Source organism: Lichenostomus cassidix, unplaced genomic scaffold, assembly GCF_008360975.1.
Source record: "Lichenostomus cassidix isolate B80296 unplaced genomic scaffold, HeHo_3.0 unassigened_scaffold_chr26, whole genome shotgun sequence".
Taxonomy (NCBI): domain Eukaryota; kingdom Metazoa; phylum Chordata; class Aves; order Passeriformes; family Meliphagidae; genus Lichenostomus; species Lichenostomus cassidix.
Window position 1 is genome coordinate 712653 of NW_028147268.1, and position 13404 is coordinate 726056.

The 13404-nt window shown below is 65.3% G+C and overlaps 1 long non-coding RNA gene across 1 annotated transcript in view; it reads left to right on the forward strand.

The window, feature by feature from the left end:
• LOC146423885 (uncharacterized) overlaps positions 1 to 9761 on the forward strand; it is a 12341-nt gene extending 2580 nt beyond the window's left edge. Inside the window, exons 3-4 of the long non-coding RNA XR_014847260.1 lie at positions 6020 to 7809; positions 7993 to 9761. This is a non-coding gene — a long non-coding RNA (uncharacterized LOC146423885). The remainder of the gene's footprint in view (positions 1 to 6019; positions 7810 to 7992) is intronic.
• The last annotated feature ends 3643 nt before the right edge of the window (positions 9762 to 13404 follow it).

Here is a 13404-nt window from a genome sequence, read left to right on the forward strand (position 1 = left end):
GAGAGCTGCAGCGGCGAGCTCAAGAGTAGAACGGCGAGGTCAAGAGTCAGCATGGTGAGAGCTGCAGCGGCGAGGTCAAGAGTTAGAGCGGCGAGGTCAAGAGTAGCGGCGGCCTGGAGGTGAAGACGGGGGCATGAGAGGCCCTCTGGGCAAAGGCCATAGCTCTGTGCTGGGTGACCTCCCCTGTAAGTGAGAGGGGTAAGGTCTTTGCTGTTGTTGGTGTTTTGCCAACGTTGTGCTCCTTTGGCTGCCCGGAGAGAGGGGCCACCTTGTAAGCAGGGTCAGAGCCCCTCTCTCCGCACCCGAGTCGGGGACACGGAGCTCTCCCGGCCCCCCAGCCCACCCTGTAAGCAGGGCGCAGGGCTTCTCCCCGAGCCCGGCAGCTTTCTGCCTAGTCTGCTGGCCCCTGGCCAGCGTGACCGGCCCGTAGTCGGGGCGCGTCACGGCCTCTGTCCCCGTGCCACCCCTGAGTAGCCTCGGGGTGGCGAGGCCACTGCGTGTCGTCCCCGAAGAGCAGGGGCGAGGCCCGGGGCTTTCGCCTTCCGGTCGGCGGTGGGGACGGTTCCTTTGGTCTGGTGGCTGTGCAGAGCTTGCTCCCCCTTCCGGGACTGCCTTCCCCTCCCTCCCCTGTGTCCCCCTGTGCATAGGTGGCGTGCGTGAGCGAGTGTGGTTGTGCTTTAGACCCCCTTTAGAACTAGGCCAGTGCAGCTTAGACGTCCTAGGAGGGAAAGAGGAGCTGTGTGCAGGCACTGGGCTGAGGGAACCGTCGCCACGGCCGGGCGGGGGGAGGAAGTCTCGTGTCTTGGCCCTGCTTGCCGAGGGCGGCACCAAGCCGCTTAATGGCAGCGTGGGCACGCTGACCCGCCTGTAGCCAGGGCCTGGGTCTCTGCCTGCGCTGCGCGGCTGCCAGTCCTGACGGTGCCAAGCCGCTTAATGGCAGCGTGGGCACGGTGACCCGCCTGTAGCCAGGGCCCGGGTCTCTGCCTGTGCTGCGAGGCCGCCCGTCCTGCAGGTGCTACCGACCTGCTAGCGCGCCACGGCCCCGTAGTCGGGGCACGTGTCACGATTTTGTGGAGCCCCTTGTCCCCCAGGAGCGGCCCCGGGTCCCTGTAACTCAGGGCTGGAGAGGCTGCTTTAGCCAGGCGATGGGAACGAGAGCGCTCCGTGGCGCTTTGTTGGGAGTGCCGGGCCACGGGGGACGGCCCCGTAAGTGGGGTGGCGTGCGTCCCCGGGCCTCGGCGGGCGGTTGGAGGGACCCCCTGTAATCAGGCGGGTATCCCTGGCCCCGGCCTTTTAGGGGCCTGGGGCCAGGAGACAAGGGGCCGGGCGTGTGCCCTCCCTGTCCTCGGGGCTGGGCTCCCGGCCCCTGGGCCTTAGGCCGTGAGCTTGGACTGGCGTGACGAGTATCAAGTGTTAAGTGTTGAGTGTCGTTCCTGTCGCCGTGGGGGAAGGCCGAGCTCCGTGGCCCCCCGGGTGTCGACCGGCCTGTAAGCAGGCTTGCGTGTCTGGGAGCCTCGTGCTCCCTCAGCCGGCAGCCTAGGTGGGGATTAGCCCCCTGCAACCGGAGAGGAGAAGGAGCCCCCTCCGCAGGCCTCGGGGCCCAGAGCCGGTGCTCAGGAGTCCCAGGCCCTTTACAGACCAGGCCAGCGGCCAGAGGCTCCTGTAAGCAGGGCTAGCAGCCTCTTTGGCCGCTGCTGTGTGTGCCCAGCTTCATTTGCCCAGAGGGTCTCGCTCCCAGCGTCGGATGGGACTGCGCCGGACGTCGGGACGGTGAGCCAAGCTGCAGTCGGGGGCTTTTGTGGAGCTGGGGCGGGGGGCTGGGGCCTGTGGGTGGTGGCTGGGGCCTGTGGGTGGTGGCTGGAGGGTCTCCCCGTGGGGGTGCTGGGTGGCCGTTCCCCTCAGGTGTGGGAGCCGGAGCCTTTTGGTGCTGAGTGTCTCGTCGTCTGTCGGTAGGAGCCAGCGAGGCGAGAGCTGCAGCGGCGAGCTCAAGAGTAGAACGGCGAGCTCAAGAGTAGAACGGCGAGCTCAAGAGTAGAACGGCGAGCTCAAGAGTCAGCATGGTGAGAGCTGCAGCGGCGAGGTCAAGAGTTAGAGCGGCGAGGTCAAGAGTAGCGGCGGCCTGGAGGTGAAGACGGGGGCATGAGAGGCCCTCTGGGCAAAGGCCATAGCTCTGTGCTGGGTGACCTCCCCTGTAAGTGAGAGGGGTAAGGTCTTTGCTGTTGTTGGTGTTTTGCCAACGTTGTGCTCCTTTGGCTGCCCGGAGAGAGGGGCCACCTTGTAAGCAGGGTCAGAGCCCCTCTCTCCGCACCCGAGTCGGGGACACGGAGCTCTCCCGGCCCCCCAGCCCACCCTGTAAGCAGGGCGCAGGGCTTCTCCCCGAGCCCGGCAGCTTTCTGCCTAGTCTGCTGGCCCCTGGCCAGCGTGACCGGCCCGTAGTCGGGGCGCGTCACGGCCTCTGTCCCCGTGCCACCCCTGAGTAGCCTCGGGGTGGCGAGGCCACTGCGTGTCGTCCCCGAAGAGCAGGGGCGAGGCCCGGGGCTTTCGCCTTCCGGTCGGCGGTGGGGACGGTTCCTTTGGTCTGGTGGCTGTGCAGAGCTTGCTCCCCCTTCCGGGACTGCCTTCCCCTCCCTCCCCTGTGTCCCCCTGTGCATAGGTGGCGTGCGTGAGCGAGTGTGGTTGTGCTTTAGACCCCCTTTAGAAATAGGCCAGTGCAGCTTAGACGTCCTAGGAGGGAAAGAGGAGCTGTGTGCAGGCACTGGGCTGAGGGAACCGTCGCCACGGCCGGGCGGGGGGAGGAAGTCTCGTGTCTTGGCCCTGCTTGCCGAGGGCGGCACCGAGCCGCTTAATGGCAGCGTGGGCACGCTGACCCGCCTGTAGCCAGGGCCTGGGTCTCTGCCTGCGCTGCGCGGCTGCCAGTCCTGACGGTGCCAAGCCGCTTAATGGCAGCGTGGGCACGGTGACCCGCCTGTAGCCAGGGCCCGGGTCTCTGCCTGTGCTGCGAGGCCGCCCGTCCTGCAGGTGCTACCGACCTGCTAGCGCGCCACGGCCCCGTAGTCGGGGCACGTGTCACGATTTTGTGGAGCCCCTTGTCCCCCAGGAGCGGCCCCGGGTCCCTGTAACTCAGGGCTGGAGAGGCCGCTTTAGCCAGGCGATGGGAACGAGAGCGCTCCGTGGCGCTTTGTTGGGAGTGCCGGGCCACGGGGGACGGCCCCGTAAGTGGGGTGGCGTGCGTCCCCGGGCCTCGGCGGGCGGTTGGAGGGACCCCCTGTAATCAGGCGGGTATCCCTGGCCCCGGCCTTTTAGGGGCCTGGGGCCAGGAGACAAGGGGCCGGGCGTGTGCCCTCCCTGTCCTCGGGGCTGGGCTCCCGGCCCCTGGGCCTTAGGCCGTGAGCTTGGACTGGCGTGACTGTTAAGTGTTGAGTGTCGTTCCTGTCGCCGTGGGGGAAGGCCGAGCTCCGTGGCCCCCCGGGTGTCGACCGGCCTGTAAGCAGGCTTGCGTGTCTGGGAGCCTCGTGCTCCCTCAGCCGGCAGCCTAGGTGGGGATTAGCCCCCTGCAACCGGAGAGGAGAAGGAGCCCCCTCCGCAGGCCTCGGGGCCCAGAGCCGGTGCTCAGGAGTCCCAGGCCCTTTACAGACCAGGCCAGCGGCCAGAGGCTCCTGTAAGCAGGGCTAGCAGCCTCTTTGGCCGCTGCTGTGTGTGCCCAGCTTCATTTGCCCAGAGGGTCTCGCTCCCAGCGTCGGATGGGACTGCGCCGGACGTCGCGACGGTGAGCCAAGCTGCAGTCGGGGGCTTTTGTGGAGCTGGGGCGGGGGGCTGGGGCCTGGGGCCTGTGGGTGGTGGCTGGGGCCTGTGGGTGGTGGCTGGAGGGTCTCCCCGTGGGGCTGCTGGGTGGCCGTTCCCCTCAGGTGTGGGAGCCGGAGCCTTTTGGTGCTGAGTGTCTCGTCGTCTGTCGGTAGGAGCCAGCGAGGCGAGAGCTGCAGCGGCGAGCTCAAGAGTAGAACGGCGAGCTCAAGAGTCAGCATGGTGAGAGCTGCAGCGGCGAGGCGGCGAGCTCAAGAGTAGAACGGCGAGGCCAAGAGTCAGCATGGTGAGCTGCAGTGGCGAGGTCTGAGCTAGAGCAAGGAGTCGGGCAGTAGCGACGGCCTGGAGGTGAAGACGGAGCATGAGAGGCCCTCTGGGCAAAGGCCAGCTCAGGTGCTGGGTGACCTCCCCTGCAGTAAGTGAGAGGGGTAAGGTCTCTTGCTGTTGTTGGTGTTTTGCCAACGTTGTGTCTTTTTGGCGCCTGGAGAGAGGGGCCGCCTTGTAAGCAGGGTCAGAGCCCCTCTCTCCGCACCCGCGTCGGGGACACGGAGCTCTCCCGGCCCCCCAGCCCACCCTGTAAGCAGGGCGCAGGGCTTCTCCCCGAGCCCGGTAGCTTTCTGCCTAGTCTGCTGGCCCCTGGCCAGCGTGACCCCCCCGTACTCGGGGCGCGTCACGGCCTCTGACCCCGTGCCACCCCTGAGTAGGCTCAGGGTGGCGAGGCCCCTGCGTGTCGTCCCCGAAGAGCAGGGGCGAGACCCGAGGCTGTCGCCTTCCGGTCGGCTGTGGGGACGGTTCCTTTGGTCCGGTGGCTGCACAGAGCTTGCTCCCCCTTCTGGGACTGCGTTCCCCCCTCCCCTGTGTCCCCCTGTGTGTAGTTGGTGTGCATAAGCGAGTGTGGCTATGCTTTAGACCCCCTTAAAAATAGGCCAGTGTAGCTTAGACTTCCCAGGAGGGAAAGAGGAGCTGTGTGCAGGCACTGAGCTGAAGGAACCCTCGCCACCGCCGAGCGGGAGGGGAAAGCTTCAGGCCTTGGCCTTGCTTTCTGAGGGTGGCATCAAGCCATTAAGTGCTAGCGTGGGCATGGTGACCCGCGTGTAGCCAGGGCCCGGGTCTCGGGCCCTGCGCGGCTGCTGAGTCCTGACGGTGCCAAGCCGCCAATGGCAGCGTGGCACGGTGACCCGCCAGCCAGCCCGGGTCTCTGGCCTGTGCCAGCAGGCCGCCCGTCCTGCAGGTGCCACCACCTGCTAGCTGGCCACGGCCCCGTAGTCGGGGCACGTGTCACGATTTTGTGGAGCCCCTTGTCCCCAGGAGCGGCCCCGGGTCCCTGTAACTCAGGGCTGGAGAGGCTGCTTTAGGCAGGTGACAGGAACGAGAGCGCTCCGTGGCGCTTTGTGGGGAGTGCCGGGCCACGGAGGACGGCCCCGTAAGTGGGGTTGTGTGCGTCCCCGGGCCTCGGCGGGCGGTCGGAGGGACCCCCTGTAATCAGGCGGGTATCCCTGGCCCCGGCCTTTTAGGGGCCTGGGGCCAGGAGTCACAGGGGCCAGGCGTGTGCCCTCCCTGTCCTCGGGGCTGGGCTCCCGGCCCCTGGGCCTTAGGCCGTGTTCATGGACTGGCTTAACTGTCAAGTGTGGAGTGTCGAGTATCAGTTCCTGTCGCCGTGGGGGAAGGCCGAGCTCCGTGGCCCCCGGGTGTCGACCGGCCTGTAAGCAGGCTTGCGTGTCTGGGAGCCTCGGTGCTCCCTCAGCCGGCAGCCTAGGGGGGGGTTAGCCCCCCGGAAGCGGAGAGGAGCAGGAGCCCCCTCCGCAGGCCTCGGGGCCCAGAGCCGGTGCTCTGGAGTCCCGGGCACTTTACAGTCCAGGCAGCGGCCGGAGGCCCCTGTAAGCAGGGCTAGCAACCTCTTTGGCCGCTGCTGTGTGTGTGCCCAGCTTCATTTGCTCAGGAGGGTCTCGCTCCCAGCTCGGATGGGACTGCGCCGGACGTCGGACGGTGAGCCAAGCTGCAGTCGTGGGGGCTTGTGGAGCTGGGGCGGGGGCTGGGGCCTGTGGGTGGTGGCTGGGGGCCTGTGGGTGGTGGCTGGGGCCTGTAGGGGTGGTGGCTGGGGTCTCCCGTGGGGTTAAGCAAGGCTGCCTCAGGTGTGGGAGCCGGAGCCTTTGGTGCTGAGGTCTCGTCGTCTGTCGGTGTGGGACGACGAGGCGAGAGCTGCAGCGTCGAGCTCAAGAGTAGAACGGCGAGGTCAAGAGCGAGCACGGCGAGAGCTGCAGCGGCGAGCTCAAGAGTTAGAACGGCGAGGTCAAGAGTAGAACGGCGAGGTCAAGAGTAGAACGGCGAGGCAAGGCGAGCGCAGCAGCGGCCTGGAGGTGAAGAAGGGGGCACGAGAGGCCCTCTGGGCAAAGGCCATAGCTCCGTGCTGGGTGACCTCCCCTGTAAGTGAGAGGGGCAAGGTCTTTGCTGTTGTTGGTGTTTTGCCAACGTTGTGCTCCTTTGGCTGCCCGGAGAGAGGGGCCACCTTGTAAGCAGGGTCAGAGCCCCTCTCTCCGCACCCGCGTCGGGGACACGGAGCTCTCCCGGCCCCCCAGCCCACCCTGTAAGCAGGGCGCAGGGCTTCTCCCTGAGCCCGGCAGCTTTCTGCCTAGTCTGCTGGCCCCTGGCCAGCGTGACCGGCCCGTAGTCGGGGCGCGTCACGGCCTCTGTCCCCGTGCCACCCCTGAGTAGCCTCGGGGTGGCGAGGCCACTGCGTGTCGTCCCCGAAGAGCAGGGGCGAGGCCCGGGGCTTTCGCCTTCCGGTCGGCGGTGGGGACGGTTCCTTTGGTCTGGTGGCTGTGCAGAGCTTGCTCCCCCTTCCGGGACTGCCTTCCCCTCCCTCCCCTGTGTCCCCCTGTGCATAGGTGGCGTGCGTGAGCGAGTGTGGTTGTGCTTTAGACCCCCTTTAGAAATAGGCCAGTGCAGCTTAGACGTCCTAGGAGGGAAAGAGGAGCTGTGTGCAGGCACTGGGCTGAGGGAACCGTCGCCACGGCCGGGCGGGGGGAGGAAGTCTCGTGTCTTGGCCCTGCTTGCCGAGGGCGGCACCAAGCCGCTTAATGGCAGCGTGGGCACGCTGACCCGCCTGTAGCCAGGGCCTGGGTCTCTGCCTGCGCTGCGCGGCTGCCAGTCCTGACGGTGCCAAGCCGCTTAATGGCAGCGTGGGCACGGTGACCCGCCTGTAGCCAGGGCCCGGGTCTCTGCCTGTGCTGCGAGGCCGCCCGTCCTGCAGGTGCTACCGACCTGCTAGCGCGCCACGGCCCCGTAGTCGGGGCACGTGTCACGATTTTGTGGAGCCCCTTGTCCCCCAGGAGCGGCCCCGGGTCCCTGTAACTCAGGGCTGGAGAGGCTGCTTTAGCCAGGCGATGGGAACGAGAGCGCTCCGTGGCGCTTTGTTGGGAGTGCCGGGCCACGGGGGACGGCCCCGTAAGTGGGGTGGCGTGCGTCCCCGGGCCTCGGCGGGCGGTTGGAGGGACCCCCTGTAATCAGGCGGGTATCCCTGGCCCCGGCCTTTTAGGGGCCTGGGGCCAGGAGACAAGGGGCCGGGCGTGTGCCCTCCCTGTCCTCGGGGCTGGGCTCCCGGCCCCTGGGCCTTAGGCCGTGAGCTTGGACTGGCGTGACGAGTATCAAGTGTTAAGTGTTGAGTGTCGTTCCTGTCGCCGTGGGGGAAGGCCGAGCTCCGTGGCCCCCCGGGTGTCGACCGGCCTGTAAGCAGGCTTGCGTGTCTGGGAGCCTCGTGCTCCCTCAGCTGGCAGCCTAGGTGGGGATTAGCCCCCTGCAACCGGAGAGGAGAAGGAGCCCCCTCCGCAGGCCTCGGGGCCCAGAGCCGGTGCTCAGGAGTCCCAGGCCCTTTACAGACCAGGCCAGCGGCCAGAGGCTCCTGTAAGCAGGGCTAGCAGCCTCTTTGGCCGCTGCTGTGTGTGCCCAGCTTCATTTGCCCAGAGGGTCTCGCTCCCAGCGTCGGATGGGACTGCGCCGGACGTCGGGACGGTGAGCCAAGCTGCAGTCGGGGGCTTTTGTGGAGCTGGGGCGGGGGGCTGGGGCCTGTGGGTGGTGGCTGGGGCCTGTGGGTGGTGGCTGGGGGGTCTCCCCGTGGGGCTGCTGGGTGGCCGTTCCCCTCAGGTGTGGGAGCCGGAGCCTTTTGGTGCTGAGTGTCTCGTCGTCTGTCGGTAGGAGCCAGCGAGGCGAGAGCTGCAGCGGCGAGCTCAAGAGTAGAACGGCGAGGTCAAGAGTCAGCATGGTGAGAGCTGCAGCGGCGAGGTCAAGAGTTAGAGCGGCGAGGTCAAGAGTAGCGACGGCCTGGAGGTGAAGACGGGAGCATGAGAGGCCCTCTGGGCAAAGGCCATAGCTCTGTGCTGGGTGACCTCCCCTGTAAGTGAGAGGGGTAAGGTCTTTGCTGTTGTTGGTGTTTTGCCAACGTTGTGCTCCTTTGGCTGCCCGGAGAGAGGGGCCACCTTGTAAGCAGGGTCAGAGCCCCTCTCTCCGCACCCGAGTCGGGGACACGGAGCTCTCCCGGCCCCCCAGCCCACCCTGTAAGCAGGGCGCAGGGCTTCTCCCCGAGCCCGGCAGCTTTCTGCCTAGTCTGCTGGCCCCTGGCCAGCGTGACCGGCCCGTAGTCGGGGCGCGTCACGGCCTCTGTCCCCGTGCCACCCCTGAGTAGCCTCGGGGTGGCGAGGCCACTGCGTGTCGTCCCCGAAGAGCAGGGGCGAGGCCCGGGGCTTTCGCCTTCCGGTCGGCGGTGGGGACGGTTCCTTTGGTCTGGTGGCTGTGCAGAGCTTGCTCCCCCTTCCGGGACTGCCTTCCCCTCCCTCCCCTGTGTCCCCCTGTGCATAGGTGGCGTGCGTGAGCGAGTGTGGTTGTGCTTTAGACCCCCTTTAGAAATAGGCCAGTGCAGCTTAGACGTCCTAGGAGGGAAAGAGGAGCTGTGTGCAGGCACTGGGCTGAGGGAACCGTCGCCACGGCCGGGCGGGGGGAGGAAGTCTCGTGTCTTGGCCCTGCTTGCCGAGGGCGGCACCAAGCCGCTTAATGGCAGCGTGGGCACGCTGACCCGCCTGTAGCCAGGGCCTGGGTCTCTGCCTGCGCTGCGCGGCTGCCAGTCCTGACGGTGCCAAGCCGCTTAATGGCAGCGTGGGCACGGTGACCCGCCTGTAGCCAGGGCCCGGGTCTCTGCCTGTGCTGCGAGGCCGCCCGTCCTGCAGGTGCTACCGACCTGCTAGCGCGCCACGGCCCCGTAGTCGGGGCACGTGTCACGATTTTGTGGAGCCCCTTGTCCCCCAGGAGCGGCCCCGGGTCCCTGTAACTCAGGGCTGGAGAGGCTGCTTTAGCCAGGCGATGGGAACGAGAGCGCTCCGTGGCGCTTTGTTGGGAGTGCCGGGCCACGGGGGACGGCCCCGTAAGTGGGGTGGCGTGCGTCCCCGGGCCTCGGCGGGCGGTTGGAGGGACCCCCTGTAATCAGGCGGGTATCCCTGGCCCCGGCCTTTTAGGGGCCTGGGGCCAGGAGACAAGGGGCCGGGCGTGTGCCCTCCCTGTCCTCGGGGCTGGGCTCCCGGCCCCTGGGCCTTAGGCCGTGAGCTTGGACTGGCGTGACGAGTATCAAGTGTTAAGTGTTGAGTGTCGTTCCTGTCGCCGTGGGGGAAGGCCGAGCTCCGTGGCCCCCCGGGTGTCGACCGGCCTGTAAGCAGGCTTGCGTGTCTGGGAGCCTCGTGCTCCCTCAGCCGGCAGCCTAGGTGGGGATTAGCCCCCTGCAACCGGAGAGGAGAAGGAGCCCCCTCCGCAGGCCTCGGGGCCCAGAGCCGGTGCTCAGGAGTCCCAGGCCCTTTACAGACCAGGCCAGCGGCCAGAGGCTCCTGTAAGCAGGGCTAGCAGCCTCTTTGGCCGCTGCTGTGTGTGCCCAGCTTCATTTGCCCAGAGGGTCTCGCTCCCAGCGTCGGATGGGACTGCGCCGGACGTCGGGACGGTGAGCCAAGCTGCAGTCGGGGACTTTTGTGGAGCTGGGGCGGGGGGCTGGGGCCTGTGGGTGGTGGCTGGGGCCTGTGGGTGGTGGCTGGAGGGTCTCCCCGTGGGGGTGCTGGGTGGCCGTTCCCCTCAGGTGTGGGAGCCGGAGCCTTTTGGTGCTGAGTGTCTCGTCGTCTGTCGGTAGGAGCCAGCGAGGCGAGAGCTGCAGCGGCGAGCTCAAGAGTAGAACGGCGAGCTCAAGAGTAGAACGGCGAGCTCAAGAGTAGAACGGCGAGCTCAAGAGTCAGCATGGTGAGAGCTGCAGCGGCGAGGTCAAGAGTTAGAGCGGCGAGGTCAAGAGTAGCGGCGGCCTGGAGGTGAAGACGGGGGCATGAGAGGCCCTCTGGGCAAAGGCCATAGCTCTGTGCTGGGTGACCTCCCCTGTAAGTGAGAGGGGTAAGGTCTTTGCTGTTGTTGGTGTTTTGCCAACGTTGTGCTCCTTTGGCTGCCCGGAGAGAGGGGCCACCTTGTAAGCAGGGTCAGAGCCCCTCTCTCCGCACCCGAGTCGGGGACACGGAGCTCTCCCGGCCCCCCAGCCCACCCTGTAAGCAGGGCGCAGGGCTTCTCCCCGAGCCCGGCAGCTTTCTGCCTAGTCTGCTGGCCCCTGGCCAGCGTGACCGGCCCGTAGTCGGGGCACGTCACGGCCTCTGTCCCCGTGCCACCCCTGAGTAGCCTCGGGGTGGCGAGGCCACTGCGTGTCGTCCCCGAAGAGCAGGGGCGAGGCCCGGGGCTTTCGCCTTCCGGTCGGCGGTGGGGACGGTTCCTTTGGTCTGGTGGCTGTGCAGAGCTTGCTCCCCCTTCCGGGACTGCCTTCCCCTCCCTCCCCTGTGTCCCCCTGTGCATAGGTGGCGTGCGTGAGCGAGTGTGGTTGTGCTTTAGACCCCCTTTAGAAATAGGCCAGTGCAGCTTAGACGTCCTAGGAGGGAAAGAGGAGCTGTGTGCAGGCACTGGGCTGAGGGAACCGTCGCCACGGCCGGGCGGGGGGAGGAAGTCTCGTGTCTTGGCCCTGCTTGCCGAGGGCGGCACCGAGCCGCTTAATGGCAGCGTGGGCACGCTGACCCGCCTGTAGCCAGGGCCTGGGTCTCTGCCTGCGCTGCGCGGCTGCCAGTCCTGACGGTGCCAAGCCGCTTAATGGCAGCGTGGGCACGGTGACCCGCCTGTAGCCAGGGCCCGGGTCTCTGCCTGTGCTGCGAGGCCGCCCGTCCTGCAGGTGCTACCGACCTGCTAGCGCGCCACGGCCCCGTAGTCGGGGCACGTGTCACGATTTTGTGGAGCCCCTTGTCCCCCAGGAGCGGCCCCGGGTCCCTGTAACTCAGGGCTGGAGAGGCCGCTTTAGCCAGGCGATGGGAACGAGAGCGCTCCGTGGCGCTTTGTTGGGAGTGCCGGGCCACGGGGGACGGCCCCGTAAGTGGGGTGGCGTGCGTCCCCGGGCCTCGGCGGGCGGTTGGAGGGACCCCCTGTAATCAGGCGGGTATCCCTGGCCCCGGCCTTTCAGGGGCCTGGGGCCAGGAGACAAGGGGCCGGGCGTGTGCCCTCCCTGTCCTCGGGGCTGGGCTCCCGGCCCCTGGGCCTTAGGCCGTGTTCTTGGACTGGCTTAACTGTCGAGTGTCGAGTATCCGTTCCTGTCACCGTGGGGGAAGGCCGAGCTCCGTGGCCCCCCGGGTGTCGACCGGCCTGTAAGCAGGCTTGCGTGTCTGGGAGCCTCGGTGCTCCCTCAGCCGGCAGCCTAGGTGGGGGTTAGCCCCCTGCAACCGGAGAGGAGAAGGAGCCCCCTCCGCAGGCCTCGGGGCCCAGAGCCGGTGCTCAGGAGTCCCAGGCCCTTTACAGACCAGGCCAGCGGCCAGAGGCTCCTGTAAGCAGGGCTAGCAACCTCTTTGGCCGCTGCTGTGTGTGTGCCCAGCTTCATTTGCCCAGAGGGTCTCGCTCCCAGCGTCGGATGGGACTGCGCCGGACGTCGGGACGGTGAGCCAAGCTGCAGTCGGGGGCTTTTGTGGAGCTGGGGCGGGGGGCTGGGGCCTGGGGCCTGTGGGTGGTGGCTGGGGCCTGTGGGTGGTGGCTGGAGGGTCTCCCCGTGGGGCTGCTGGGTGGCCGTTCCCCTCAGGTGTGGGAGCCGGAGCCTTTTGGTGCTGAGTGTCTCGTCGTCTGTCGGTAGGAGCCAGCGAGGCGAGAGCTGCAGCGGCGAGCTCAAGAGTAGAACGGCGAGCTCAAGAGTCAGCATGGTGAGAGCTGCAGCGGCGAGGCAAGAGCGAGCTGTGCTTCAGAAACTACCCAGTTCAATGTTCTCCTGATTACTATTTTCTTCCTGTTTCAGGATAAATCCAGTGGCTGCGGAGCCAAAGGGAATTCTCATGCTCATCCCTGGTACCATCTGGGATTGAGTTCTTGGTGCAATGAAGCGACCTGAAGTCTGGTTTCTGAGTTCACCACATGACTTGTTTAAGAACCAGAAAAACTAAGCTTGCTCCAAAACCGGCTTTTTGTTGATTTAATACCTACTTTTTGTTTTTTTTTTATGAACAAACAATTTCTGCAGCTCTTAAAGCGAGATGGCAAAAAGTCAGTAAATGTTTCTGCTGGGAAAGTAATTTCCCCTTTGCGCAATCTTCCAAGATTTATTTGTATTTTTCAATTTTTTTTTTTTTTATTCTGATGTTTTTTTCCTAGGTTGCAGATAGAGATGCAATATTTACAGTACGTACAGTAAAACTGGTTTGGAAATAAAAGGAATGTGAAATAAGGAATACTGGTAGCCTGTCTCTGGTGGTTTTTTTGTATTTACTAATTGAGCCTTCCCTTAGAGTGCCTTAAATGACTTTGCAGTCTTATTCTTTGCTGTATGTAATCAAGTTTACTAATTGCTTCTATTCAGTTAATTGCTTCTGTTGCACTGGTGTCCAGTGCCTGCCCTTTCCTGGGAATTGTGATGATGGAGGTGGGGCAGCGCTGCTGGATTGGAGCCTGTGTCCACCCTGGGTAGCACCTGGGCAGTGCCAGGGAAGGTGTGAGCTTCCCCCAGGTAGAACCTTCCCTGGGTTGAACCTGAATATTTCTGCCCTGGTTTCATATTCTCTACCTAAAAAACCAGGCTGCACCTTGAATATTCAAGTCCACGCTCTGTTCTCAGCTTGTTCTCCCCTCTTTGGTTTGCTGCAGGGAAAATATATTGATAAAGCAGAAGCTGAAACATTTGCTCTTCTGCTTTATCAGTTTTTGCGGGAAATTGGGTTGGGGTTTTGGTTTTCTGGGGAAAGAGGAGCAGTGCCAGAGGGAAACAAAAGTGCCAAACACTTAGCTGACTCTGCTGTTCTATTTGTTATTTTACTGGGGCACAGCACATTGCCATGGGATTATGTGGCTGGTGCGATCCTGCTGTGAGGAGAGGGAGAGGCAAGGGCCACCTGAGCTGCCCCATGTCCTGGCTGCCACCCATCGCTGTCCCCTCTTGGTTGTAGCAGGAGGTCAACTGCTCTTCCAAGGAAACCTGGGGTGCCATCATGCAGTCCTTGCCTTGAATTTCAAAGGTCAGAATGACAAACGGGCACTGTTCCCTGGGCAGGCACTCCCACGTGTTTACAGCCCTTTTTACGGTAA